Source organism: Grampus griseus (assembly GCF_964374135.1).
Source record: "Grampus griseus genome assembly, chromosome: 6".
Taxonomy (NCBI): Eukaryota; Metazoa; Chordata; class Mammalia; order Artiodactyla; family Delphinidae; genus Grampus; species Grampus griseus.
In genome coordinates, this window is record NC_139000.1 from 20038958 (window position 1) to 20053473 (window position 14516).

General features: G+C 42.9%; 1 protein-coding gene across 1 annotated transcript in view; it reads left to right on the plus strand.

Annotated features, from left to right (window-relative positions):
- Window positions 1-9860: 9860 nt before the first annotated feature.
- The window catches only part of RNF183 (ring finger protein 183), a gene marked incomplete at its 3' end in the record, with an annotated part of 360397 nt that continues 355741 nt past the window's right edge, over window positions 9861-14516 (plus strand). Inside the window, exon 1 of the mRNA XM_082655855.1 lies at window positions 9861-9893. The remainder of the gene's footprint in view (window positions 9894-14516) is intronic.

Below are 14516 nucleotides of genomic sequence, written 5' to 3' on the forward strand. Positions count from 1 at the left end.
CCTCGGTCATCCATCTCACACACCCTCTGAGGGTCCAGCAAGGTTGGGAACCCACAAGCATGTGATAAATTCCATATTCTTCAGAGTTATTGCACATCTGCTGTGTGCCAGGCATACATATGAGTGTACAAAGACCTTAGACCTGTGGAACTTATGTTTTAGTAGGGGCAGTGGGGGTAGGCAGACAGAAAAGAACCTTATAAATTATATAGTGTGTGAAATGGCAATAAGGACATGAAAAAAGAAACTGTAGATTGGGGTGCCAATGGAGAGATTGCAGTGTTCAATATGATGGTCTGGGCAGGCATTGTTGAGAAGACTTGGAGAGTGTGAGGGGGCGAGTCATGCAGATATATGGGGTGGGGTGCGGGGATGATCCAGACAGAGGGAACAGCAAGGAGGACAGTGTGGCTGGAATGAAGCCAGTGACTGGGAGAATGGTGGGAGATAATGTCAGAAAGGCAATGAGGGCTGATCATGCAGGGTGTGTGGTCCATGGAAGGATGTGGAACCTTCTCGGGATAAGATGGGCAGCCATTCTGGGCATGACGTGGTCTGCCTTACATATTTAAGGGACTAGGGTGAAAGCAGAAGGCTAAGTCAGGGAAACTGGAACTGCAGCCCAGAGCCAGGCATGACCTGTCCAAGGTCACACAGGAAGTAGAGGACAGAAGCAGGAAGGGGACCAGTTCTCGAGACTGTTGCTACCCAGGGCTCTTCCCCTTGCCCCTTGCCACATCAGGTACCCCAGCCTCCAGATCAATAGTCCAGCTGGTCAGAGGAACTTCAAGCCAGTCCCCAAACCCTGAGTAAGACTTTCATGAAGAAATGGTGAGAGCAGCTCTGTGATTACAGCCTTAATTTTGCTCTGATTCAATACAGCTCTCCCCTCCGGCATGATTAGTCAGGTACTATTACCATTTTGTAATGAGATTAATGAGAGAATTCATTCAGAAGTCATTATCTTACCTAATAATGACCTTACTGATTACTGTATCTCCTTCAACTAGGTTACTGATTTTGATGAAAATATAATAAATATAGCTTGCAGCACCTGGAAATTTGTTCTCTGCCTGGAATAGTTCTGAGGTGAAGACTTATTTTTAAGAATTTCTTGAAAGTGATTAAATATTTTGGTTCTCCTGAGGCGGTATTTCTGTTTTCACAGATGACATTTTTGAAATGTATGAAATATTTGATGATAAAATATTTAATAAGCCTGGCGTTCATATTTTTCAGACATCTGTTTCTACTTTGAGACTGTCTGAATGTGATTTTACATGAAATTTCTATTTGCATGTTGTGTTGGTTTAAGAAAAGGGCTTGTGCTATGCATGACATATGCATCTCATAAAATAATGAATGCCTGTGCCTTGCAGTCCAGAAGATATTGTACAAGAAGCATTGTGGTCTGCATATTAAAATGCATCTAAGAAAATCATTAAATAAAAACAGAACCATTTCCAGGGGGGAATCATGCAACTCAACTCTTATTAATTGAGAACCTATTAGGTACAAAGGTACTATAGAAAATAAAGCGTTGACAAAAACTGCGTCTTGTCCTCAAGGTTCAGATTCAGTAAAGGTTTATTAAGCTCCTACTCTTTGCCTGCTGCTTTTAGACCCGTCATCTCATTTATGAGAGTGGTACAAGGACTTAGGTTTCTGGACTCAAACATAGGGGTTCGAAGCCCTGCTTTATCTCTTCATAGTCTTGTCACCTTGGGCAAGTCACTTAACCTCTCTATGCCTCAGTTTCCACATCTGTAAAATGGGGATAATAACTAACTCCTTGGTTTGTTGCAAGGATGAATCGTAAAATGAGAAAACAGAGTCTAAGGGTTAAAATGTTTGCTCAAGATCACAAGTCTAACACCATTGTAAAGCAATTATACCCCAATATACCCCAATAAAGATGTTTAAAAAAAAATGACCACAAGTCTAGTAAGTAGTGAAGCTGGGAGTCCCAGGTCCTCAGACTTTGAGTTTCGAGGCTGTTCTGTTGTGACACCCTGTCTCTTATCCCTGAAGTTCAACCTTGCTGTGAAAACAGAGCAAGCTTCAGTTTTGGAACTTGATGTAAGCGCTTATGTGATTTTCATAAATCTAAATAGCTGTTGTATGATACCCGCTTCGCTCCCTGTTCATCTCAGTCCACGCATCACCTGTAAAGATGGATGAGTAATTTGGAGGCTTGATTGATGTGGGTTTTGCCCTACGACTTTCCTCGAAGTTAATGAGAGCCAAGCAGTCCCAGATCCATGAATCACACCAGCTGAAAATGCTCCATTTAGAGGTAAAGAGAGAACAAAAGATCAACAGGATGCTGGGAAAACAGTCACACTCAGGGCTGTGCATTGGCTCCACAGTGAAACTCCACATTTGGAAGTATGTTGGGGGTGCTCGGGGCACCGGACTTGGAGTCAGATCTGGTCCCTTCTGTGCCACCAGTCTTGTTGTGGGATCTTGAATGAAGTCATCTCTCCTTGTGCATCTCTGGTTCCTTAACTTCCCCACAGGACTGAGCAATTAGAACATTGCTGATTATTGAGGGCCTACTACGTGTCAGGCTTATTCTAAGTGCCTCACTAGAACACACACATCTCATTTCATCTTCACAAGGACCTTATGAAGCATCATTAGCCACATTTTGCAAATGAGGAAACTGAGGCACAGACAGATTAAGTAACTTACCCAAGGCCACCCAGCTAGAAAGTAGCAGAGGCAGGATTTGAATGCAAGCAGGCAGACTCTGGAGCCCTGGCCTATAGCCTCTACCTATATTGTCTTACGGGTATTAAAACGCTTTATGCACATGTGAGGTTGCCATTACTATTATCATATCACTCATTGTATTTATATATTTATTTATTTATTTGCGGTACGCAGGCCTCTCACTGTTGTGGCCTCTCCCATTGCGGAGCACAGGCTCCGGATGCGCAGGCTCAGCAGCCGTGGCTCATGGGCCCAGCCGCTCCACGGCATGTGGGATCTTCCCGGACCGGGGCACGAACCCGTGTCCCCTGCATCGGCAGGCGGACTCTCAACCACTGCGCTACCAGGGAAGCCCACTCACTGTATTTTGATTGAGGTTCTCAATGAGAAAGGAGATCAAAGAAAATGAAATTACTTTATATGACAGTGAAAGACAACTCGGAGGACAGATGTGACAGACACAGGCATCAACACACTGCCTCATAGTTGTCCAAATAGGGAAAAAGAAAGAGATGAGATGTAACAAAGCCAGGGAAAGGGACCCTGCAGAAACAATTTATAAAAGCTAAGTAAGAGACAAAGCTCTAAAGAGATATTGATCAACCTCCATCCTTGAATGTCTCTGCCTACACCCCCATAGGCAAAACTGAGTGGGAAAACTCCTGGATGGGACAAGTAGGTAACATCGTGCCATTTGAAATGTGGACTGTCAACAAACAGTGACATTGCTCAGGGCTTGTTAAAAATGCAGAATCTCAGGTTCAACTCCCCAAACCTACAGAATTATAATCTGCATTTTCGCAAGATGCCCAGGTGATTCCCTTGCACATTACAGTTGGAGAAACCACACTCTAAAGCCACATGCCAACAACTTGGGGGACCATGCCGCTGAGCCAGAAGTTAGAAATTGTGACCTAGGAAGCAGGTGAGAGATGCCTAGTTTATGTTGTTTCAAAGGCAAAGGATGCAAAATCATGGAAATTAAATCACAGATAGTATGGGGACATGCAGTAGATACACACATATGGGGTGAGCCCTGGCATTTTTACCAGGGTAATGAGAAGTCTGAGCGCAGAGGCCCCAGTAGGATTCAGACCGACTGGGATCTCATCTAAACCCGGACACTGCTGCCCTGTGGGACTTCGGAAAAAGCCAGATTAAGGAGTGGACAGCTGGACAACTGCCCAGCGCACAAATCCATGAGGGAAGCTAAAGGATCGCTGGAATAGATTGGTGAAATGGAACGTGGTTCCACTTCCACCAAAGTAGACAGCACCCCCCAGTGGAAAATAAAAACAAAACATTCCTCTGAAGCACAGTCCTGTTTTCAGTGGACAGGTCACAGTGGCCTACAATTTTGTAAAAGTCCTTTCCGTAAAGTCGGGCTGTTTTCTGGAAACAAACGGCTTATTTCGTTATCTAAATATAAAACCCTTTAACACACCTACCAAAAAGTTGTACAGTTTAGCAAATCGCAAAAGAAAACTGAAGAGAGTGTAAGAACCACACAAAAGTGGGGAATATTTGGAATGTTCAGCAGGTATTTTTCAGAATGTTGACACTACTTCTGCCTGAGGAAACAAATAAGCAAGTAAATTTCTTTGTACAGTTTCTATTAATATGAAGCAAATCTCTCTTTCCCTCTTGAAACAGATGTTAGGCAAATCTTTAAGGGCATTGGTTTGGAGGGTTACTAACCAAACCACCAGCCTGGACCACTGGTGGCCCTTCATCCCTCTCTGCCCTTTGCTGAATCTCTTCCCCACCCTGTCCTTCCTTCCTCACGGGTAGTAGGGGGCTTAAGCGAGAAAGTGGATGTCGAAAAAGTACAACAAAGTACTTCAAACTATAAACCCAACAAAAGAACAACCAGAGTCAAAAAAATAAAAGGTCCCCAGGCAGCATCACTGGTTCCTGCTCCTGGGGAATTGTCCTGGTCAAGAAACTTGGCTGACCATGAAACAAGGAAGCAACAAACTGGACCAGAACCCCCAGGCCTTTACATTAAACCCTGCCATGAGTCTTTTAATAAACACTTTGTTAGGTGCTGCTGAAAATGTGGAGATATTTATTGTAATGTCTCCCTCAAAAAGCTTATAAGCTGCTAGAGCTAGTGACTAAAAGCCTGAGTTTGGAACTAGACAGACTTGGTTCCAAAATACTCTGCCATCTAATACGTGGGTGACCCTAGCGAGTCATGGTACTTCTCACGGTGCTGGCTTCCTGGTCTGTAACGCGGGCAAAACAACTGCTCTGGTTAGGAATTGTTATGGCAGAACCTTCGTTCCTCCCACCACGTTTCCGTGTGGACGGAACACCAGGGGAGTAACACTCTTGACCCGTCTCTTCCTCTTCCGGGGGAGGGCCCGGGAGGAATGCGTCACCGGATGTGGAGCAACAGCCTCTGGACCGGGTTGTCAGAGGGTGGAGCTAATTTATTCAAAAGTTGCATGTTTGAAGATATTCACTTTTTTTGTCCCCTTGCTCCACAGCAGTGAAAGGCAGAAGTGCTGAGTAAGTAGGTGACTCTAGGGCCCAAACTTACCCCCGGCTGGGCTGTTCCAAGGTTTAAATTGTAAAAGGGGAGTGAAGGGAGGTTTCTTAGCAAGCTCTTTGACTGGAGGTATGAAGACACATTCTCCAGTTTATCAATAAGAAGCTAACATTGGTCTCCCTTGGCCTGTCTCCTGGATCTTGTTTCTCAACTGGTCCTCGTTTTGAATGTGAAAGAGGGAAGTGTTTTTTATTGAATCCCTAGAAGTCCGCTAAGGGCATTGTGGGAAGAAAATGAGATATGTATGGAAAGCATCTGCCTATCAGAGGCATCAGTAATTTTAGATTGTACTAGAGAAATTAGTCATTAAATATACACATTAAGTTTTTAAAGGTAACCACTAAAGGAATATAAATAAAATCTATGCTTCCTAGTCAACAGGGGCAAAAGGGGGAACAATATATAGAAGACCTTACAGAATAAAAGCAGGAAAGAAAAAAAGAAAAAGGAAAAAAGGAAAAAAAAAGATGTAAGTAAGTCCAAAAACTAGGGATCAAATAAATATAAACAAATTAAATTGACATTAACAGCAGAGACTATCAGATTTAATTAAAAGAAAATAACAAAGGTTCTGACAACTTAAAGTTTTTCATGCCTTTCATCTCTTTAGAGGAATCTTTAGCAATGAATATTGCTTTTTTTGAGAAAATGTTTATCTGACGTTCCATCCCATTTCTTTCTCTTTCGTTAAATTTAAGTATAATTACATTTCATACTTCAATTTTAAACCAGCATGGACAGTATAAAGTTTTTCTTATAAAATGTTTCCTTTCTCTCTTTTCTCTCTTTCTCCCTCATTTCTTCCCTTCTTTCTCCTTTTTGGTATGTTCACACACAGATGTTCAAATATTCGGACATAACCCATATGTCGCCTGCTCTTATAGAAAGCCCTGATTTTTGCACTGGGCCAATCTTGAGGTAAGACCCCAAAGTTCAAGGTTTATCATTAGAAATTCCAAAGGATCTGTGAGCCAAGCAGACGTTGCTGATGATTTGGTAGGAGAAAGAGTGGTAGTGCTTGCTGTGCCCTGTACAGCTAACAGCTTAACAAATCCCTATAGACGCCCCCCCTCCAAGTTCTTCTTCAGTGTCATGATCAACTAGGAAGGGTTGCCATTTCCCTGGAGCTTTTCCTTCACTCTCAATCTTCTCAGCATCTGACTCTAGCTCCCTGACTCCTATACTCTTAACCTCTTTCCCTTTCTTATGCAGGGCAATTTAGCTTTGTCACAGCCATTCCAAAATTCTCGTTAGCTATATCCACCATCCCGCTCAACAAAGTAACCAACTCTGCTCCTAGTACCAGGATGTCCCCTCATTAGAAAGTAACAAGGACTATGAATAACAGCTGATCTCTGTCTTGTCACACAAGAAATGGCTTAAGTGAACACAAAACTCGTCATAAGTTCTCATCTTCAGTGTTTACAATGAAATCATACTGTGGAAAGAAAAATTAAAATAAGATACTCAGATGCTTTCAGAGAGGAATAGAGGAAAAATAATCAAAATTAAAGAGAATTTTCAATAAAAACACCAAAATTCCACCACCCTAACACAGCATTATTATTATTACTGTTATTATTATTTCAATTTCCCTTGGGTTTTATGTCAGTTTATTTATAGCCATTCCCTTAAGATGAACTCACCTACATTTTGCTGCTGTGTTAAATCCATCTGGGTATCTTATTCTTTCTTGCCATCTTTTTGACACTTTACACTGATTAAATCGTCAGCATTTCATAAATGATATTTTTATATTTTAAGACATTCATATCTTGCTTGATCCATAAGCTTGGTGATGGGATTCTAGTGAAGGATCAAGTCAAAAGGAGGCTTTATAATTTATTACACTTAGTGTCTTGGGTACCATTGGAAAGTGCGTTCGAAATATTAAATTTTGAAGAAAGGATTTTTAACAAACATCCTAATAAGTCCTTAAATTGTTCAAAAGTAAATTAAAAAGGAACAAATTACACACACAAGGATAAAAACAATCCCATAATCAAGGGATGTTTAAAATAACTCTTAGAAATATAAAATTATGAGAAGTACCCGTAGACAATTGGATAACAAATACTTAATATGTCAAAAGATGATAAAATGAAAAATAATATGATAATTGAATAGATATTAAAAACACCTAAAGGCAGAGGGGTGAATTTTCAGAGAATTGGTTATTAGATGAATTGATAATTAGGCAAAGTGGTTTTCAGAGATTTGATCTGTTACCATTTCAACTTAGTTACAATCTGAATATTCATTTCATGTGCTGTTTCCTTCTCATTTCACATTATAACGAAAGCATTTTCTTTTGTCACATATTCTTTATAAAATTAATTGCTATCTCAATGATGTTTGTTTTTTTCTGATTATCAAAGTAATATGTGTTCATTATAGAAAATTTGAAAAATACACAAAAGCATAAAGGAGAAAACAAAAATCAACCATAAGCCCATCACCTGGAAATAATCAGTTTCGTTTTAATGAGCGTCATGCCGGTCTTGGTGGTATTGGGTTGAGATGGTGGTGGGGGACCTATAAATGGCAATGACTATTTTTGTCAGTTTATTATTCTGTCATAGTTGTTCCATAATTCTATCAGCTATTTCCAATTCATGGGTCATTTTTTTTTAACTTCTGCTTTCTTGCCTGTATAGATGGTATTGTGTTGTACAGTTTTAGGCATATAATTTTCTGCCTTGGTTGAATGTTTCTCCCCCCAGGAAAATTTCCTTAGAATGGGATTATGGGATCAAAAGTTCTTATTACATAAAATTTCAACCCCCAGACAGTTCAGAAGAGAAGATTGAGGCCCGGAAAGGAGAAGGGACTTACCTACAGTTATTTAGCCTTGGAGTAGCCTACATCCAGGTCTCCCAACTCCCAGCTACTGAGATCTCGCACTATTTAGGGTAGCCTACTTAGGGTAAGAAGACATTCCAGATAACAGGAATCCATTATTGTTGGAAGCCATTCAGTTTGTTATTCTTCTCCCATTAAATTTAAAGAGACTATAAAAGTTTTCTAATAACCAAATCCTTCACAGTGAACTGTGGGAAGGCTCTGAAGTGTCACCCTGGGGCAAGACATTTATGAGACTCAAATAAATCTCCACAAAGCCTTTACAGGACCTTTAAAACCCAGTTCCACAACACAATGCGTGTTTTTATTATAAATTGAGTTTTCATTATCAGCACGAATGCTAACGGTGCTGCTGACATGGTAAACAGAAAGCATATGAGCAATCATAAACATTCACACACCTTTGGCGGAAGTAATTGTCACCGAGGACGACAGTTCTGGCCAAATTCTGATGGGCTCTCGCAGAGAAATGGAGGATTCAAAATGTGAGACAATCCCCCCACGCCTGCCAAGCCACTCACACACAGGAAAGGGCGGAGAGGGGCAAAGATCACCGCAGCTCCAAGTCTGAAGGCCTGGGTGGCTGCTCTGTGGGAAACGTGAAAGACCTGGGCTGGAAGGATCCTGTCTGCGTGGGACTCACTTGTGCAGCTGGGAGGCAGGATGGGAAGACTGAGATCACCAGACACCGCAGGCGGACCCACACTACTTCCTTTTTGTTTTGATTGAGGTAAAATTCACATGACATTCACCATTTTAAAGTGTATAGTTTAGTAGCATTTAGTACATTCACAATGTTGTACAACCGTCACCTCTATCTAGTTCCAAAACACTTTCATCACCGAAAAGGGAAACCCTGTACCCATTAAGCAATCACTTCCCATCCCCATCCTCCCCTTTCTCCTGTCCTTGGCAATCATCCATATGCTTTTTGTCCCTATGGACTTGTCTGTTCTCAATATTTCGTATTTATGGAATATATAATATGTGGCCCTTTGTGTCTGGCTTTGTTCACTTAGCATAATATTTTCAAGGTCCATCCGTGTTGAAGCATGTGTCAGCACTTCACTCCTTTTTATGGTTGAATAATATTCCACTGTATGGATCTGACACATTTTGTTTATCCATTCATCAGTTGATGGACATTGGCATTGTTTCTACCTTTTGGCATTTGTGAATGGTACTGCAATGGACATATGTACAAATTTTAAAAATATCTATTTTCAGTTCTTTTGGACATATTCCTAGGAGTGGAATTGCTGGGTCATATAGTAGTTCTGTGTTTAACTTTTTGATGAACTGCTAAGCTATTTTCCACAGAGGCTGTACCATTTCACATTTCAACCAGCAATGTACAAATGTTCCAATTTCTCTACATCCTTGCCAGCACTTGCTATTTTCCATTATTATTACTATTATTATTATTGCCACTCTATCAAGCGTAAAATAATCTCTCATTGTGGTTTTGATTTGCATTTTTTAAATAAATTTATTTATTTTATTTTTGGCTGCGTTGGGCCTTCATAGCACGGGCTTTCACTAGTTGAGGTGAGCAGGGGCTACCCTTCGTTGTGGTGCACGGGCTTCTTATTGTGGTGGCCTCTCTTGTTGTGGAGCACGAGCTCTAGGTGCACAGGCTTCAGTAGCTGTGGCTCGTGGGCTCTGGAGCATGGGCTTCAGTAGTTGTGGCGCACCGGCTTAGTTGCTCCACAGCATATGGGATCTTCCCGGACCAGGGCTCAAACCTATGTCCCCTGCATTGGCAGGCAGATTCTCAACCACTGTGCCACCAGGGAAGCCCTGATTTGCATTTTTAAATAACTAATGATGTTGAGCATCTTTTCATGTGCTTTTTGGCCATTTGTATATCTTCTTTGGAAAACTGTCTATTCAAGTCCCCTGCCTATTTTTAAACTGGGTTATTTGTCTTCTTGTTGTTGAGTTTTAGGATTTGTATATTCTAGGTATGATTTCCTTATCAGATATATTATTTGTAAATATTCTCTCCCAGTCTATAGGTTGTATTTTCACTTTCTAGGTAGTGTTCTTTGATATAGGAAAGTTTTAAATTTAGATTAAGTCCAACTTATCTATTTTTTCTTTTGTTGCTTCTTTTTTTTTTGGTGTTATATCTAAGATTTATTACCAAATCCAAGGTCATGAAGATTTAACCCTCTGTTTTCTTCGAAAAGTTACAGTTTTAGCACTTACATGTAGATCTTTGACCTGTTTTTGAGTTAAGTTTTGCATATGGTGTAAAAAAGGGTCTAACTTCATTCTTTTACATTTTGAGACCAGTTGTCCCAGCACCATTTGTTGAAGAGACTGTTCTTTCTCTCAGAAAGGTGGTCTTGGCACTCTTGTCAAAAATCAACTGACCATAGATGTGTAGGTTTATTTCTGGGCTCTCAATTCTCATTGATCTATATTTCTATCCTTTCGCCAGTAAGACACTGTTTTGATTATGGTAGCTTTGTAATACGTTTTGAAATTGAGGTGTGAGTTCTCCAACTTTGTTCTTCTTTTTCAAAACTGCTTTAGCTCTTCAGGGTCCCTTGAAATTCCATATGGATTTGAGGATAAGCTTTTCCATTTCTTCAAAGAAAAGGCCATTGGTATTTTGGTAGGAATTGCATTGAATCATTAGGTCACTTCAAGGAGTATTGACATTTTAACAATATTAGATCTTTGAATCCATAAAAGTGGATGTCTTATTACTAAGCCATAAAAAGGAATGAAATTGAGTCATTTGTAGAGATGTGGATGGACCTAGAGATTGTCATACAGAGTGAAGTAAGTCAGAAAGAGAAAAATATTGTATATTAACGTGTATTTGTGGAATCTAGAAAAATGGTACAGATGAAGCAATTTGCAAGGCAGAAATAGAGACACAGATGTAGAGGACAAACATATGGACACCAAGGAGGGCAAGGAGGGGTGGGATGAATTGGGAGATTGGGATTAACATATATACACTAATATGTATAAAATAGATAACTAATGAGAACCTGCTGTATAGCACAGGAAACTCCACTTTGCTGTACAGTAGAAAGTAACACAACATTGTAAAACAACCCCAATTTGAAAAAAAAAGTGATGTCTTTCCATTTATTTATGTCTTTAATTTCTTTCAGCAATGTTTTACAGTTTTCAGTGTGTAAGTCTTTACAACTCTTTAGTTAAATTTATTCCTAAATATTTTATTCTTTTTGATAGTATTTTTAATGAACTTGTTCTCTTGATTTCCTTTTGGATTATTCATTGCTAGTATATAGAAATATAATATCCTTGCATGATGATTTTTTATTTTATAACTTTGCTGAGTTTATTTATTAGCTGTAATAGTTTTGGGTTGATTCTTTAGGCTTTTCTATATATGACATTATGTCAGCTGTGAATAGAAATAGTTTTACTTCTTTCTTTCCAATCTGGATGCCTTTTATTTCATTTAAGACATTGCCCTGATTGCCCTGGCTATAACTTCCAGTACACTGTTGAATATAAATGAACAGGGTGGGTATTCTTATCTTGTTCCTGATCTTAGGGGGAAAATATCTTTCTCTTTCCCCAGTGAGTATGATGTTAGTTGTGGAGTTTTCACAAATGACCTTCAGCATCCTCAGTTTGCTGTGTATCTTTATCATGACCACCCTATTGCTTATTCATTCATTTCACAGCATTTCACAGCACCTACTGACATACCCCTGTGCTGTGTGCTGGGAAGGGACAGTCATGGTCCCTTCTCTTTCCTAGCTCACACTGACACAGGGGAGATGGACACACAGACAGACAATTATAACACAGAACCATAAGAATGCAGGGGCATCTACTCCTGTCTGGGTTAGAGAAGACGTTTCTTGGTTTGGGTCCCCTGAAAACAGAGCCTGAGGCAAGGACCTGGGAGCAGAGAGTTTGTTTAGGTGATGATCCGAGGGCGTAGGAGGAAAGAGGGAAAGCCAGTGAGGGTGTGGAATGGGCACATTTGAGGGTAACCAGGGATCCATTCTAGGGAATTCTCTGAAGAACTGAAAAGAATATGCCTCAGAACTGTCCTTCCAAAGGATGGGAGGGTGGAGCCGAAAAATCAGAGAGCCCCAGCAGGCCCTCGAGGTGGAAGCTGGTGGTAGGACCTGGCGACGGGCTGGGGAAGTGCCCACCACAGCTACAGCTGCAAGCGGAGGGGAGGGAGGGGAGGTGGCATGAAGACTAATGGCATCTCCTGTGCGGGTCGGGGCGGGGGGGGGGGTGGTCACCAGGAGGAGTAGCTGCGATGGCATCAAAAATGGAGAGAAATTAGCTGTGTGGGGCTGGCAGGGGAGATCGTTCAGGGCTTTGGACACTCTGTCCTGAGAGCAGTGGGAGATCAGCCAATGAAGGATTTTAAGTCTGGAAGTGCCGTGATCAGCTTGATCCTTTTGACCGACCGATGCCTCCAATTTCAGCGCAGAGAATGGACAGGAAGGAAGTGAAAGTGAAAGCATAGACACCAGCGGGAGGCTATTGTAGAGGGCCAGGCCAGAGGCCATGGGTCCTTCCCAGGAGCGCAGCAGGGAAATCAAGAGCAGTGGACAGATGTGGAGCTGTTCAGAGGGGCGGCTCCACGGGAAAGGCCGCAGGGCTGGGTGCCGGGAGTGAGGGACAGAGAAGTCAGGGATGTTGCCTAAATTTTCGGCTTGAGTGGTTGGGTTTCTGTGGTGTCATTCATGGGAACAGGGAATCCAAAAGCACGAGCTAAACCTGATGAGGTCAGTGTTGGACACGCACAAGCGGACACGAACCTGGGGAACTTCCCAGGGGTGAGAGGTCCCACAAGACGGCTCCAGCCTTATTTCGCCACCCGTTAGAACCAAGCTGATGCGCCTTCCTTCCTGTGAATGGCCTGGCCTCGGTACTCACGAGCGTTTGTGGATTGAATAAATGAGCAGCTGACTGCTGGTCCCCACACACACCTCGCTCACTTTGCTCTCTTCCTTATTTCCTCCCTCTACCGCTTTAAATCTTGCCCATCCCACCAAGCCACATCCTCCAGGAGTCACCACCTTTGCGGCCAGTCTGCAGACCCCAGGGCAGGAGCCATGAGGAGCCCTGGGGGTCGGGATGGGGCTGACACACACACGCGGCTCCTTCACTGGAAGCAGCCTACGGGGCCCAGAACAATCATATCCTCTGCCCTGGCCTAGACACAGGGATGGTGGAAGGCCTCCAGAGGGGGCTCCGGGCTCCGAGGAAACCTCAGTGGAGAGGGCCAGACAGTCTCGGTAGGTCAGGGAGCACGGAGCTCTCGGGCTGGGGTGGGTTCCTGCCTGCCTGCCCAAGCGTAAGACTTGGTGACAGCAGCCATGAAGCCAGCAGGTCCTGCCAAGGTGGCTGGAAAGGAGCGCGCAGTTGCCTGTGATGTGGGTCAGTGGGTCAGGCGCCAAAGCCAGAGGACCCAAGGCGGAACCACACACCCTGGCTCCCAGGGCGAAGGAACAAGCAGTGATGCAGGGGCAGTGGATGGCGCGGCCACCCGGCCAGCTTCCCGGTTCCTCACGTGTGCCTCTGCGCAGGTGGCTCGCCGTCCCCGTTGAGCCCAGAGCACAGCATGCTCAAGCCCAGCCTCCTCGCCTTTGCTTCTGCAGGACCACGATCCATGATGCCTTCTCCAAGTCTCTCCGCCCATCCACATCCTACTCCACGTTCAGAGCCTCAGTCAGGTGGACGCTCAGTCCTTCTTAGCTGTCACTTCCCCTTTGATTCAGTGCCACCTCCCCCAGGGAGCCTTCCCTGAGTAATCCTTCATTAGAGGCAGCCGGTAAAGTTCAGAGGTTATAAGCCTACCAGCCTGCCCTGCAGATTTTGCGCATGCCAGCCTCCATAATCTCGTGAGCCAATTCCTTAAAATCAATCTGTCTATATTATAAAACACACACACACACACACACACACACACACACACACACACACACACACACACACACACACACACACACACACACACACACACACACACACACACACACACACACACACACCTGTTGGTTCTCTTTCATTGGAGAACCCTGACTCACTCATACACTTAGGAACCCTGCAAAGTGCCTGAGGGAAGCCCTCCCCAGATGGTTGTTTATATTAATTCTGTGAAGAGTTGAGGGGGTCTGTGTGTCTCATCTGCAAGCGGAGACCCCCATCTTCGCAGCCTCTATCAGCTCCACACCCTGTGCATCCATGCGGTGCTCCTGGCTGGGCTGAAATGGGAGGAGAGAATAAGACCCAAGAGTCTTGACTCAGGTTCCCTGCAATTAGATGAGCTTTGGGGGAAAAGTTAAATCCAGAGGCCCTAACTCATGTTCTCCCTTTGATTTCCCTTCTGGTACTGTATTTTGAAACTAATCTTTGTTAAATA